The sequence below is a fragment of the Biomphalaria glabrata genome, chromosome 12, assembly GCF_947242115.1.
Source record: "Biomphalaria glabrata chromosome 12, xgBioGlab47.1, whole genome shotgun sequence".
NCBI classification, from domain to species: Eukaryota; Metazoa; Mollusca; class Gastropoda; family Planorbidae; genus Biomphalaria; species Biomphalaria glabrata.
This window is the reverse complement of record NC_074722.1, coordinates 28,840,003-28,852,813: the sequence shown is the minus strand read 5'-3', so window position 1 is coordinate 28,852,813 and position 12,811 is coordinate 28,840,003. Positions and strand designations below refer to the sequence as shown.

The 12,811-nt window shown below is 34.0% G+C and overlaps 1 long non-coding RNA gene across 2 annotated transcripts; it reads left to right on the top strand.

The window, feature by feature from the left end:
* The first annotated feature begins 1,020 nt into the window (after positions 1-1,020).
* On the top strand, positions 1,021-4,884 carry LOC129922167 (uncharacterized). 2 transcript variants are annotated; one of them, XR_008774145.1, is made up of 4 exons: positions 1,021-1,356; positions 2,549-2,674; positions 3,018-3,086; positions 3,447-4,884. It is a non-coding gene; the product is annotated as an uncharacterized LOC129922167 (long non-coding RNA). The 2 variants fall into 2 exon arrangements; XR_008774144.1 differs by lacking the exon at positions 1,021-1,356 and having other exon boundaries at positions 2,101-2,674.
* The last annotated feature ends 7,927 nt before the right edge of the window (positions 4,885-12,811 follow it).

The window sequence follows — 12,811 nt, the reverse complement described above, 5'->3', positions numbered from 1 at the left end:
ATTAAAATAGCTGTTTTCAGTACTTTCACATTTGGGTATTTTACACAAAATCTGGATTTTTTTTATGTACATGAAATCATTATCATCTGTCCCGCGTAACCAAATCCTCCACTTTTCCCGGTCACCAATGTTCTTAACAGATATCAAGAGAGAGAGGCTGGTCCATTATTTGCGTAGTCCAGCCAGCTTTTCTTCTGACAAACCTTTTTTCGTTTATTCTCTTGAAGGATATTTTTTAAAAAGTTAGTCTTACAAAATACAATTCCAAACCAACTCATGCAGTTATCGTCTTTTCACAGTATTGAGGAGTCATCCTTTTTGCCGGCCAGAGTGTTAATTGGCAAAAGTAAAAAATTCATTATTTTAATTTTTTTAGTAAATATTCACAACTATATCTTTTATATAATAATATATTATTTTAATAATAATATCTTTTATATAGACATGCTTTAATAGATCTAATAAATGATTATCGCGGCCCTACCAATATTGGTATATTAATACTTAAATCTGGGTATTTTAAATTTCGAATGCGCATTTTTTAAAAACCGAACTTATCTATAGAAATAGATCTCTTATATCTAGAATAATCTAGATCTACAACACCCAGACTTAGACTATGGTTCTAGATCTATTTAAAGATATTTTTAAAAAAATAACTCAATAGATCTAATAAAGTCATGATTTCCACTCTATTTTCTCTAGATCTAGACCATACATGAGATCAATATGAATGTTTATAGATCTAGTCTACGTCTAGAACTCTAGATTAGATATCTATCGATCATCATACTATGTCCATACTCATACTACTATTTACTATAGACTATTATAGTCACTATACTATAACTATAGCTATAGCAGTAGGCCTATAGCTGTATTAATATTAGTATAGATCTAGTCACTATACTGACTATAGTCAATAGTGTATGTATTGCCTGTAGATCTAGTACCTGTAGGCTACTAATATTAGTAGATGTAGATCTATAATAACAATACTTTTAATTACTTTTTAATAGTAGAAAGTAGATTTATAATCTATCAATTCTATCTAATCTAGATCTAAATCTAGACTTCACTTTCACTAGTTTCACATCACATGATTATTGATACAGACAGTGAATGAAACGAATGCAGTGATTATATTATAGTTTATACTGATTATACTTATAGCTCTAGGAGCCTCTACCAGTTGATTATCATCATCATAATAGATAATAATCTAGACTAGTATTCTAGATCTATAAATAATCATAGTCACCGTGATAGTGCCCTTTTTAGTCAATGTAGTCAAGTCAAGATAGTGGAACGTAAACTCGAAGGTTTAATACAATACAGTATAAGTAGAGTCTATGAGTTAGTATAAGATCTAATTATTTTGTTTCTTTGTATGTCAATGTCTCAATTAAAATAATTAATATCATCAGCCATATCATTTTAAATATTAAAATAGTAGACATAGATTTCTATATTATATATAGATAGATTAGATCTATAAAATATAATTTTACAAACTTTAGAAATGATTGATTTTATTTTTAATTGATCAGCCTTCTAGACTAGATCTAGCATCTCGACTCTAGCTAGACTCTAACTTGTAATTTGTAGATCTTGGAATTGGTCGAAATTCACCTTCCTAAATTGTCTCTAAAGTCTGTAGCTGATTTGAGAGGCTCAACAAGGCAAGAGTCTATTACTATTAGTACTCTGTCTCTTGATCTATCTAGTAGGCCTACTTAGCTAGTGCCTTAGCCATAGTGTAGTCAGATCTTGACAACTAGTCTTCTAGATCTAAGCTTCTAGAATAATTAGATCTAGATCCAGTTTAGATTTAGAATATAAAAGTATTTTACTAGCTAAAATACTAAATCTACTGATCTAAATTCTAGATAGATATACAATATATAGATCCACTTTAGATTGGGAATATACAAATATTTACCAGCTAAAATTCTAAATCTACTGATCTATACTTAATATTTTAGATATTATATGACATCTACAAAAATTATTATTAAGATATAATTATAGAATCTAGACATATATATATATATGCACATAAAATATATAAATAAAAGATAAAATGTATGCAGGCCTAGATCCCATAAATTTATAATTGATCCAGATCTATCAGTAAAAGTTACCTTCGATGGGAAGTTTTATCCAATCTAATCTATACAAGACAATTTATAATCCATGCCTCGCCTACACCCCATACATTAAATAATAGTTCCCATGCCATGCCCAGACCCATGAGTTCATGAAATAATAAATGATGTGGTGTCAAGTTGGATCTATCCCCTGAAATTCAGCACTTTAATATAAAACTCACATATCTAGTTAATTATTTGCTATGACACTCTGATCAACTTGGACTTGTGTGATACATATATGTTTCTTATCAGATTTAATGAATGAAGTTTTGGTGCATTTTAAGGCTACAAAAGTATCATCAGGTGCATTCTAACCATTGGTATTTTTCCTGGCAACATTTCTATTCTAGTCTGTGATAAATTATAAATTTAAAAAAATGTTTGTAATGTTTCAGTTATTAACAAGTAGAACCATGCCAACCAGTTCTGATGATGTACCAGAATGGCTCAAGGATCATACTTATACTATTTCTACTCTCTGGGCAGACATTAATAATATTGGCATCCATTCAATATTTATTGTAAGTACTACTATACAATTTTTATTTTAGTTATCTAAAAGATGTTTTATGAAGTGTGATTTTCATGGTCAAGCAACATCCAAATATCGGGGATGGAATTTAACATTTTTCTCTAGTTTTTTTTTATAACACTCTTAAGCAAATTCATCTTTCATGAATGCCTAATAAACTTGGCTGTTGTGCAGGCCATTCCTTTACAATAAACTGTTAGATGAAATTAGGCAAAATTATGTCTGATAATTTGTATGTTTGATACAACAATGTATTCAATTTAATAATATTATTTTTTAATTTTAATGTTTTCAAAAGAAATTAGCCATTATGCCTAATTGTATAATTACAGTTATGTTTGGAAATGCAAGAAAAAGGCATGCATTCCTGACAAGTCAATGATTGGTTGCACCTCTTAAAGGTAAGGTACTGCAATTTTTCCCTATGCACTTTTCTCATAAGCTGAAGTACTTGTATTTTTGAAAAACTAGTTTTCCATGAAAATGTAAATCATAATGTATGTTATAGTTGCTTTTAGGTGAGTGCAATGTCCATCAAATTAACTGAATATCTGCCTTCACCTTTAGTAATAATCCATAACTATTAAGGTCAGGGCCATGTCTACACATTAACACAGTAGCTCCTTTTAGGTACAGACTATTTTTAGAATAGCAAAATTATATAATTATACTTAATAACATATATACGTTTAGCATGGTCAACACATATGTTACACATATTTTTATTTTTTTAAAATCCTTTTATTTATTTTTATAACTAGATAACTTTCTGTTATGAGAAAAGATGAGATTCTTGGACTCCTGCATAGCACCACCAGAAAGGAAAATCCCATCATGTTGCAAAATAAAAGTCTTGGACCAATTTTAATTTAAGATATATATATTATACTGTAAGCTCTATACATATTTATGTATATCCTGTCATTCAGCCAACAGGTTTGGATTTAGTATTTCTTTAAATCTGTTTGATATTGTACTTGAAAACTATTAATCTGAGCCCCATTAAAACAATAGGGAGTGCAGTGAATGAGTGGTAAAGCACTTGGCTTCTGAACTGAGGGTTCCTGGGTTCAATTAAGACTGGGATTTTCAATTTCAGAATTCAAAAGGCTAGGGATACATGGCAATAGTAAGGAATAAGTAAAGGCAGTTTGGGGATCCATGGCTGAATGGTTAAGTCATGGGTTTGAATCTCTGTGAAGACTCGGGTTAAAATTTTTTAGATTTTTGGGTGCCCCTGAGTCCACCTAACTCTAATGGGTAGCTGACTTTTGTTTTGGAAAGTAAAGATGGTTGGTTGTTGTGCTGGCCACATGATGCACTGGCCAAAGAATCAAATGACCTTAACATCATCTGCCCTATAGATTGTGACGTCTGAAATGGGATTTTTTTTCAAAAGGTGGTTGGTTGTTGTGCTGGGTACATGACACCCTCGCTAACCATGGGGCACAGAAACTGATAAACTTTATATCATCTGCCCCATAGATTGCAAGATATATAAGGGAAATTTTACTTTTTAAAAATTAAAATAAGAATCTATCAAAAGTAAACATAAAATATGGTGCATTCTCCTTAAAACTAAAACCTGGTGCGAAGGTTTAAAATGTTGGCAAAAAAAAGCAACATCATATATTCTTAATTCCCTTTGCAAAACTTACTGAGAAGAACATGCATGTTGTTCCCTCATAATTTTCTTGACAGAGGAAATCTTGTTTATATTAGATTTGAATTAAGCAAATTAAGAAAAAAATTATAATCATTATTTCAAATGGTTGTATCTAAACCTTATGAATTATTTTTCCGTTATAAGTATATTGAGATTAATGGATAATCACGAAATTGTAAAATAATTGCTGCTATCATTCCATTGACTAAAGAACCATAATTTTTTTTTTTTTTTAAATTAATTTCAAAATGATTTTTTTCAAGCATAGAGTTCACATAGATCTTGAGTGAATTTTTTTTTTTTTATTTGACTAATGCTTCAATTTTATTGTATCATATTAGTTGTTAATTTTTATTACCCAGAATATTTAAAAAATGAGTACACTATTTTCATGTAATAATGTAACTTGGTATTCACACAATGCTCAAAATACACCATAATCTTTAGGCCATACAGATTTGTATAAATTAACTTGTTTAAATACATTGTAAATGTATACTGTTTGGATAAGAATAAAGTTTTTCTGTAGACAATTATTGTTCAAGATTTGTTGATGCTCCTGCTTAATCAATTATATATACAGGTCATTAGTTTTAACACGTCTGATAATAAATGACAGTACAAGTAAGTGAATGAAAATTTGTCATTATTTCAGCTGCTTTAGTCCTACATCAATGTGAGGTACCAGTACTTTGATTGTGTCATATAACAATTTAAAGCAACATTTTGAAATGAATAGTCTGTAGAATTGACAGTAAATACATTTAAGTGATGGGCTGTGATCTGCTTGAATTGGGAGCTGATCATGTATTGAATTTGTGTTTTTGATCTTTACTTCAAGTAAATGTTAATGAGCAATTAATTTTTAATGAATAAATAATTTAAAAATAAATACAAAAGTACCATAAACATCAACTTTAGTTTAATAATTTTTTTTCATCAGAACAGAATTTCCAACTTTGCATTCTTAAAATAAAATATAATTTATTTAGAGTAGAGTCAGAACACAAAATCATAGTTTTAAAATATTAAGTAAATTAAGCTAAGCTGTGATCTCTTATAAACATTTGTATATAGACTATACACAATTTAATTATTATTTTTCATCAAATTGCAGGAACTACTACATGTACTTATGCCTATTTGACAATAAAAAACCATAGTCAATGAAATAGTAATACTAGTAAATGAGATAAAAGTAAATTTAATATCATCAATGCTATTGAAGCCACACTTGTTTTTTTTTTATCTTGTTTGGTGGACTGCAATTAAAGTTGCTATTAATTTCACTGATCGTCTTAGCTGAAATGCCAGTGTCGTCTCTTTGAATCCTAAGCTTATTTTCTTGGTAACTGGAAGTCTAGATATTTGGAGTTTCATTTTAAGCACCTATACTTTCCGAAATGGCATTCCGATAGGCTAAACCATTTGCCTAACATGTCATATGCACGTAAAGAGGTACCACAGAAATGCTTAGGCGCCAACTTACTTTAACTGACATAGAATAAGAGAGCACCTGGTTGCATACAGCTTCAGAACGAGACAGCAGGAGGTCACTTACAAAGGTGTGGTATACACCAATGAAAATTAATTGCCGAGGGTAGATGGCAAAAAAAAAAAAAAAACTGATTTTACCACAGGTGGACAATGGTTATGCCTGTGCTCAGTGTGGCATAATATGTAGGTCACAGCTGGGGCTGAGTAGCCTCTGGAAACAGCATTCCTCATAAGTCTTAGGAATCAAAGACAAGCCTATCATTTTTGTAGCATAGTTTGTAGCTTCTGTAAATGCATGAAATGCCGACACAAGTCCTCTGTGAGTTTGATGGATTATAAACATCTTACTTCTTTGCCTTATATTAAATGGTCCTTTTCTCTGTTCCTCTAGGTACTTGCATTTATCTAAATATCATTGATATATCGTAACATGTCATCAAAATAAAAGCTAGAATCTCTGCAACTCGTTTACAAGTCAGAAGTCATCAATAACACTTGCCATTTAAAAAATAACAATTTAGATTAGTCAAATCAGTGACTGATTATTCGATTCATTTAGGCCTATAAATTTTTTATTTGAATATATAATGATCCTTTACACTTTGTGACTTTACTAGTATACTTTGGAGTAGACTTGTTGAGCTAAAGTCGGAAGTACACATTGAGTTTTACTGTGATCTACTAGATCTAGATGTAGATCTATATTATTTTTCTATATATTATATAGAAGTAGAGAGAGTATCTCATCAATAGTATCTGTCATATCGTGATCAGTAGGCGGCTGCAGGTTTATAGATCTATTCCATGACAAAAACCCTGGCTTGATTTAGATCTACTGGTCTAGACATCTAGATCTAACTAGAATTTAACTAGAAAACTGAATTAGAGAAGTAGCTTTCTGGATCTAGAACCAGAATCTATATTATTAATATTAGATCTAGTTGCGTCGAACGCTTAATTTTTGGTTGTTGTTTTTAATAAATGCACATAAAATACATTGTATTTTGGCAATAAAAATACCCAGTTGGTAGTCCAGTAATTCTAATAATTAATTAATGAATGACTATCAGTATTTGTTTTAGATCTATCAGATTCATATGACTATGACTTATTATTTATACTTATTTTGTATCATTCGTCCAAGAAAATCTAGCTCTAGATCTATTTCATTTTAGATTAGGCTATAGTTGTTTTTTTTTTTTGTCATTTTATTTAGGCTACAATATTACCGAGATGAACTTTTTCTTTGTTTCCCACGAGACGTGTATGCCTATAGCCTAGTCCTTTCGATAATAATAATAAAAAAAAAACGATTAGAAATGCGTAGCTTGGAGTGTCAAAACTGTATTAGACCTCCTATTTTTATTTTTATTTCGTGCAATTTAGTATATCATAACAAATACGCATTTAGAGGAACGGTAGACAGGTCTTCATCCAGATTTAGTGTAAATAAACCAAACACAGAAACACCGAAAGATTGTATTTTCGGAATTTAGATTCTATTTTTTTGAAAAAATGTGGCATTTTATAGGGTGGTCGAAAAAAAAAACTTTTGTGACGATCTCTTATTCGGGAAAATTTTATCTTTTATATCAGATAGTCAGAAAATGGATGAAGTTTTTACACATCTAATCAAATAGAGCGTACGAAAGTTTTACACCCATTGCAAGGGACTGACGGAGTAAATCTCTTCTTTGGCATCATCATGGATTTCTCCACATTGCACCATGCGCAAAAATGATGCGCGACGGCACTTCGACTCTCTTTGGCTATGTAAAAAACTCGAAGCTGGTGTTCCATTAGTATAGTTCCATGGTGTAATCTAGTAAAGATAGTTAGACATTTGGGTTTCTTATTAGTGTTGGTAGTGGTATAGTCAGGTTGATTAGTTGCTTATTTCTAAGTTTATTTGGTTGTTTCTGTAAAGTTTATCTTTTTTTGTATTCATCTATATTTTTATTGCTTTGTAAGTTTGTTGTGAATAAAGTGTATTTATATTTAGTTTTATAAATTTAGTTTAGTTTGTTCTTTTAGTTAGCTAGATTAGTTTAGTTTAGTTTAATTGTGCTGTCTGGTTGCTTAGGCGACTCTAGCCCCTTGGTCGTAGACCGAGGTGCACAGATTTGGCCCACCCAGTAGAGCTACCACCTGCCTACTGTTATAAATGAATAAATGATGAGCAGCAGATACCACAAAAAGGCCTCACTCAGTTAGCGCCACCCTGACCTGCTCACACAAGAAAGATCACTATTTTTTTTATTTCTACCTCACGAAGCGGCTAAAAAAGAGGGGGGGGGGGAGTACAAGTAATCTACTCTGTATTCAACCTTCACTTAAAAGCAGGGCCGGACTCAAACGTTGTGGGGCCCTATGCGAAACGAATTTCGCGGGGCCAAGTTTGGGTAGGAATACGGATAATAAGTGAAATTTAAGAGTTTGTATAAGAAAATAAATTCGTCTTTGCATTTTATTCATTCTTTACTACATACAGAATTACTTTACGAGCCTTGCATGTAGTGAAGTCATACAGTATATCATAAAAATTTTATTCACTACATAGATCACGCTCAGTAGCAAAAATTACCAAATGTTTCAATCTATCTACAAGAATTGTTGACCTCAAGTAATTCTTCATTAGTTTGAGGCTCGAGAAGCTTCTTTCACTAAATTCCACAATTACGGGTCTTGCATAATGCCGCTTTTTTTTTTTTTTTTAAATCGCACGTAGGATTGGCGTTTACCATATTGACTGACACCTCAAAATAACAACTTTTGTCTCTATATTTCAGGAGATTTGTATGAGTTTTCTAAAAATTTTCATAATTTCCTGCAAATTTCCAGGACTTTTTCGTATATTTTGCAATTTCAGGAGATTTCCAGGAGACCGCGGGAAATCTGTTATAAGCTATTAATGGTTTAATTTAATAATTTATACACATATGATTAGCGAGGGTCCTATGAAAGTGAGGGGCCCACTGCAGTCGCATAAGTGAGGAGCCCACTGCGGTCACCTAAGGCAGGCCCTGCAAAATAGCGGCGTATGCTACGCCACCGGTCGACTAGTAACTTACAAATAGAAAAACAAAACCTAATGAAATACTCAGAAAGACACAAAGATGTATGTTTTATGGTTTTATGGTGTTTTATGTATAATTGCTTCTTTACTTTGAAGTCTTCTATCTTGAAGAATTTCTAAATTTAGTGAATTTATTCTTTGGTTATGAATCTCACTGCTCTATTTTGTGTCTGTTCCAGTTTTCTGTTTTCTTGAGTTGAGGATCCTAAACAGAGGATGCACATTCTATTATTGGCCTAACCAATAATGAAATCATTACCAGATCTAGTCAAAAAGATAATTTCATAGTCTGACACTATCGAGGGCGCTGTGGCTGAGTGGTAAAGCGCTTGGCTTCTGAACCTGGGGTCCTGTGTCATCTCTGTGATGACTTGGATTTTGAATCTCGGGATTTTTATGGCACCCCTGAGACCACCCAACTCTAATGGGTACCTAACTTTAGTAGGGAAAGTAAAGGCGCTTGGTCGTTGTGCTGGCCACATGACACCCTGCTCGTGAACCGTTGGCAAAAAAAAAACAACAACAAATGACCTTAACATCATCTATAGATCACAAGGTCTGAAAGGGGAACATTACTAACACTATCAATATTACTTTCCGTGTTTGTTATTTGAGTGGAGGAGGGGGTTTGAGAAACTGTGTATTACTCCATTAGTTTTCACAATAGCAAGCAAATTTAATGTTGACACTATTTGGCATAAGAAGTCAAGATATCGTTCAAGTTCTACAGATCTAAACCATAAAGGATATGAGTTTTTTTTAGCGGCCCCCGAAAGGGGAAAAGACGCTATTAGTTTTGTGCGAAATGTCTGTCCTTCTGTGCGTCTGTCCGTCCGTCCCGTTTAGATATTGAAAATCCGACATCACAATATTTTAGACCATTCAAAGTTCTGATGCAACGGCAACTTTTTTTTTTCTGAAAGCGAAAAATCTAATTTTTAAAATCAGTTATGCAACCAGTTTTTTTAAAGAGAAAAAGCTAATTAGTATGTATTGTAATTTAGACCTAATTCAAAACGAATAGTAATCTTGTAAACTTTATTTTCCTTAACTTTTTTATATTGATGCGGAATTTTAGAGATTTCGAATAAGAGATTAATTTTTCCAGAAATAGGGTGTTGGGGGTCGGGGATATCTGATATTGTGTTGATTGTTCTGGAGTAGAGGATACTTGTATCATTTTTCTGTCTTTAGGGGGTTCATTGGTTAGGTAGTATGTCTTTGATATTAAATAATATTTCTATTACTATTATTATATTTTTAGGTTAATCACTTTTCAATTGTTTATGATTTAATACTTGTGAATTATGATAACTTACAAATAAAAACATAGAAAAAAAAAGGAAAAAAAAAAGCCCACAAAATAGGCAAGATGGCCCATAAAAGAGGCACATAAGGCCCAAAAAAGAGGCAAAGAAAAGAGGCCTAAGGCCCAAGGATTCCTATGATGATAAAGCTAAAACTGAAAAGCGCAAATTCTGGGGTTTCCTTTAAAAAAAAAAAAAAAAAAAAGAGATTAAGTCTTTTCAAAACAATTAGATCAATCCGGGGTTCGAACCCTGGTGAAGACTGGGATTTTCAACTTTGGAATCTTTGGGCGCCTCTGAGTCCACTCAGCTCTAATGGGTACCTGACATTAGTTGGGGAAAAGTAAAGGCGGTTGGTCGTTGTGCTGGCTACATGACAACCTCGTTAGCCGTAGGCCACAAAACAGATGAACTTTACATCATCTGCCCTATAGACCACAAGGTCTGAAAGGAGAACTAGTTAGGCCAGGTTCACATCTAACTTTACATTCACTTTCACCTATCCTTTGATATGAGGGACACTTGGGGCACTACACAAGATCTGTTAACCTTCTTTCTCCATTCTTATCTCTCATTTGTCTTTGATATAATTTCATTCGGATGTTCTTTCTGAAAATATTGAAGCCTGCCTGGGTGGACCACTTCGGGGGCCGATTTTGAGTTTGTGTTTCCACACAAACTGTCTTTTGTAACATTGTTTTTTGTTGTTGTTTTTTTTAAGCAAAAAAAGAATCCACTTTGTTTGCCTACAGAGAATGTGGTACTGAGAAGGAACACAGAGGCCCGGGCTTGCTGCCCTGCCTCTTAGTGGCGCCCGGGTGGAAATAGTCGTGAGAGGGGACGGCTAGGCAAAATGGGTGGCAAAACAAGGTTCCCGCGGAAGTGCCTAAAAGGGTGCGAGAGTATCCTCATTGCACTGTGCGGGGATGAAAAAGAGCTCCCGCAACGATCTGTCAACGTCCAGGCACCATCCCTCAAGGGACCGTTACATAAATGGCGTGTCCAGCACGGTTAGCCTGGTAGATTATGGGAACACAACGGAGGTCCCACTGGTGCGGCCTTCGGCCGTGTCTCTAGTCCGCGAGTCCGGAGTGTCCGTGTCCACTGGAAATGAAAGCAAAAACAAACTCTAAGTTTAACCCCGAGTCTCACCCCCCGTCGGACAGGGTGGCGGGAAGGAGGAACTCGACGCCCAATTTAGGCTGGTGGAAGTGAGCTTTTGTTCGCTTTTGCTGGTCTTAGAGTTCCAAGTGCGACGCACAACTCTACTAGACAATTTCAGATGGAACACGGAGGAGTTCCCCGGTGTGCTCGGCCTATGGTCTCGCTTCTAATCCGAGCGTCCTGGGATACAAGCCATCGGTAATAATAATAACGTCAATGACTTCGATTCTAAAGATTAAGGATGTTTTACTACGCAAACCCAGTTGTGACTGGCATCTCGTGCAGACAAAGCCGTTGTCCGCTGGCGGTCTACTTTAGTTTCCTTTCCGTCTTCTGCGACTGTCTTCCGTAATGGCTTTTCTCAGTGGTGTAGTTAGGGTGGGGGGAGGACGGGGGAGAATTTGAAAATTCCCCCGGTCCCCCACGTGACAGAGGCCCCCTATTGAGTGTTTTTTTACAATAAAAATTAAAATATTACGCAAAATGCAGGGTCCCCAAACTCCAAAGGATGGAAATTCCTATCTACGCAACTGACTTATCTTTGAGTCTCAAATGTTTGTCCTGTAGCCATGGCTGGTCCTGCAGATTGCAGGGCCCTGTGCGAAATGGATTGTGCGGGGCCCATTCTGGGTTGCGATAAGAATAATAAGGGAAAATTTAGATTTTTTGTTTGAAAATAAATTCGTCTTTTAATTTTATTCATACTTTACTAAGTACAAAATCACTGTCAAATTAACTTTACGAGCCATCTACAGTAGATACTAGTTTTCCAACAAAAAGCTGATAAACATTTAGATCTGAATTTTAGATTTACTATTGATTAGCAAAATATCACTTTTGTCTTGTTTTTCAAGGAGATTCGCATCAGTTTTCAGAAGATGTTAATAATTTCAGGAGATTTTCATGACTTTTTCGTATATTTTAGAATTTCAGGAGAATTCCAGGAACCCTTTAATAATAAGTTAAAATGGTTTAATTTAATAATTTACACCTAGAATTCGCGCGACCCTATGAAAGTGCGGGGCCCTCTGCGACCGCATAGGTTGCAGTGGCCCAAGACCGGCCTGCCTGCAGCCTTTGTGAGAGTGAGCTCTCAACTGACTCTTTTAGAGGCCAGCTACTTTCCCTCTATGTCTGTGAGGGCGAAAAGGCGAAATCTGTATAGCGCTTAATATAGGATGTAATAATTTACATCTGCTTGTATCTTTCCAAAACACGAGTTTTTTTTTCAGATAGGTGGAGGCGATAAAGCTTCGATTGGCTGCGAGTTCCTCCAAGAATCTTTTAAACTCAGCTCTTTGGCAATTGAAAAAAAAAAAAAAAAAAAAAAAAGGAGGATCATGCAACTCCTAATGCAAATTTCAATTTACAAGATTATTTGAGTAGCTGCCCTTAGACTATGTAGAAGAAAAAAAA